Source organism: Microtus ochrogaster, unplaced genomic scaffold, assembly GCF_000317375.1.
Source record: "Microtus ochrogaster isolate Prairie Vole_2 unplaced genomic scaffold, MicOch1.0 UNK8, whole genome shotgun sequence".
NCBI lineage: Eukaryota > Metazoa > Chordata > Mammalia > Rodentia > Cricetidae > Microtus > Microtus ochrogaster.
In genome coordinates this window covers 4,805,624-4,809,068 of record NW_004949106.1, presented here as the reverse complement: position 1 = coordinate 4,809,068, position 3,445 = coordinate 4,805,624, and positions in this window count along the sequence as shown.

Here is a 3,445-nt window from a genome sequence, read left to right as displayed (position 1 = left end):
AGAGAAATTGTGTTTATATTTGGTTCCCTAAATATCAAATTCTATTGAATTTATAATCCCACACTGTTTGTTTTGTTGTTCCTGGTTCGTGGCTGCTGAGATGGTTTTATCTTGGCGGGGAAGAAGGACAAAGGCAGTTTGAGGACAAGCTCTGAAGTCTTGTTTTCCCTTTCAGGAAACTTTAGAAACCGCACATTTTTCAACGCTTCAACCAACAGTTGCAAGTACAAAGTTAAAGTTACAGCAGAGAGATTAGATAAAAAAAGAACCCAAAAAATGAGGTTGGCAATTCGCGCATGTGGTATTTGTTCAGGAGAACACTGAAGTATATGTGGACCAATTCCTAGGAAAACAAACAGTGATGTTTGTTGCCTTTTTACCACATTTGACCTACCCGGCAGCTAATCACAACCAGACGACCTCGAGTGGCTGCATTATTTTCTTTGAACACTAGAGGGAGATATATTCACTTGCAAATCGGGAAGAGAAAACTTGTTTTAGATAGAACACTTTTAACACTGAACTTTCACTAGGAACTATTTAGAATTCTGGTAATTTTGCAGTCACCAGGAAACACGGACATGTATTAAGACTAGAGCAAATGACACACGTTTAGAAAGTAAACGGATTTCTTTGTTGGACCAGGGTTTCTATGAACGGGTTACTTTGTATCGGGTGATTTTATATGCTGTGTTTTCAAGCCAATACCGCAAGTCATTTTCCTCTTGAGCAATACAAAGCATAAAGTCCACAAACTGCCAGTGTTTGTTGGGATACACAGCACTTCTTCCTCCCCGGGATCTCAGGGGATTTGCACACTGTAAGCTAAATGGTCAAATGCTTCCACAGTCTGGTGTCTGCGCATGCCTGAATGTACTTCACCACATCCTTGCCGGTCAGGTGGTTTAAAGGTCACTGGCACGGAGATCGTGCTGGACTTTTATTTGTCCAATAAAATGCTTTTCAACTTTGCCTGGTAATCACATAGATATGTAGTGTTTTCGTGATTGCTTGGGGCAACTAAAGAACTCTCTCTCGCTGTTTGCTTTGGTTATCTTTCCAAAGAACATTCTGCAGACGGTCTCTTTTTCTTTTCCTGATCAAAGGTTGAGTGTGATCCTAGCCAGCCATTCTCGGTCTGCCAAGTGCTTTGTTTGACCTTGTAAGTAATTTTATAAATTAATTCTATAAATCCTCCATTGCAGAAGTCCCAACGTTGAGATGTTTCTGGTAAGTTAAGGGGGTGGTATCCTTTCCGTCTTCAAGGCAGGAGAATCAGAACTGGCGTTCATGAAACCTCAGTCCGAACTGATTAAATCGGTGAATGTCAGCAAGCGACTTTGAATCTTGCTGGGACTATTTTTGTGTCGCCGAGGTGGGATTGCACCCCTTCGGAGTTGTGGGGATTGAATCACACAATATATAAAACACAGCCTGCTTGGTTTCCAGTACCAGTACACATTCCAGTTTTCATGTCTTTGTAATTTTCCACAGGAAATGCTCTCCCAAGGGACTCTCTAAAGCATGGGTCATGCATGTTACGGGCTCTGAAGTTATGTCAAGTGCTGGTGTCAAACACAGAACGTGACCCAGGTCACATTGGCAAGTTATCTCTTGTAAGACCACAGACACGGTCGGGATTGCATTGTCCCGGGCTCCACTCCATTTCCGCAGATGGTGGCCCTCACCAAGACCCCAGATGGCACACAGTCAGACTCTCCTAAATGTGGGCTGGGGAGGAGGGAGCCAGGAAGTGGGGGGGGGCAATTGGAATCCAGGAAGAGATGAACTGTCTCAGACAGGAATCCCTGCTTCTTTACTTGCATGGATTTAAGTTCTACATCCCAGCTCATAAAGACCCTGTTTTTCACCTCTAGGCTAACTGAATTCACCTCTCTGACACTCACACGGTCTCCCAGGCCCGTCGTCTGGGAATGCATACTTTGAATGCCTACTCAGCCACTTCATCTGTGCGTCTTTACCCACCAGAAAGGAAATCATGTCCTGTCTTGCAGGGTTTCACCTACCACATTTCACTGTGCCCAACCTGAAGCGGGCACCGAACACACACTTTCCGGACCGGTTTTCTTTCAGCTTACATTGCTATGTGCTGTCTGGCAATCAAGCTGGTAGGGGTGAGTTTACAGATAGTTTGAATAGTTTTTGTTGGTAGCATCTGAAAATTACCCTTTTCCTTCAAATTACAGATTCTTAAGAAAGAGCCCAAAAGGCACAAAATGGCAGGCTTCTGTTTGTTGGTTTCCTCTGGCACCCATGCCAGGAATGGAAAAAAAAAAAAACAAAAACAGAAAAGGGCACACCAAAAATGGAGAAAAGAATCCTTCTGGTCTGCTTCTAGTGAAGATGAAGAAGGACTTTCCTAGCTGCAAAATATATGCTGATAAATATGCTAGATCTACTCATATTCATATTCCCCAAATGGTGGGTCTACCTCTATCTTCACATTCCCCAAACGGTGGGTCTTTACCCAACCCCCTTCCTTAGCCTGCTGTATTTGAAACCCCTCTATGATCTGACCTCCATCTCATAGTCTATACAAACAGCCTCGTGTTGTTAATAACCTGGAGCCACCTTTCTGTTTCTCTTAACTACTCTCCGGAGTTCATTGCTGCTGCCAGATCCTTAAACTTGCCGCTGTCTCGGCCTTGGGGAACTATTTTGCCTTGTCCCTTAACTCTCTGACATTTCCTTTTGTGTCACTTCTTCCATCTCTGGACAGTCCCTGATACCCCAAAGCCCTTCCTGGCAGGCGCTCTCTCTCTCTGTTCTCACGCAAAAGGCTCATCTACTTTTGAAACTCCATTTGCTACCTTCGTGCTGTGACCCCAGATTCTGCAGTCTCTCGGCACTGAACACCAATCTCCGGTGCCCAATCATCGTCATGACTGATCCCTCTCGTTGGCTTACTCTTCAAAACTCTAGGTCAAAATGGTTCTTTTCTCCTTTGCTATTTTACATACAGCGCCACTACACCTGCCTCAGTGGCGTATAGCTTGAAGCTTTCCCGCATCCCACCCGGTCCCACAGTCACCTATAAAATAATCACCCAGTGGCTTAATATTAATTAGAGTTGTTTGGTCAATGGCTCAGGCTTATTACTAACTCTTGCATTTCAATGAACCCTTTTCTATTAGTTTATAATATACTATGAGGCTTGGAGCGTGTGAACTTACATCTTGGTTCTCTGGCGACCTCTGACATCTCTTTCGACCCTGCCTTTCTTCTCCTGTATCTCTGCTTGGATTTCCTGCCTAGCTATACTCTGCCCTGCCATAGGCCAAAGCAGCCTTATTCATTAACCAATAAAAACAACACATATCAAAGCCACAGAGAAACCCTGTCTCGAAAAACCAAAAAAAAAAAAAAAACCCAACACATAGTCATAGCATATAGAAGAACATCCTACATTAGTGATGCTCCATCA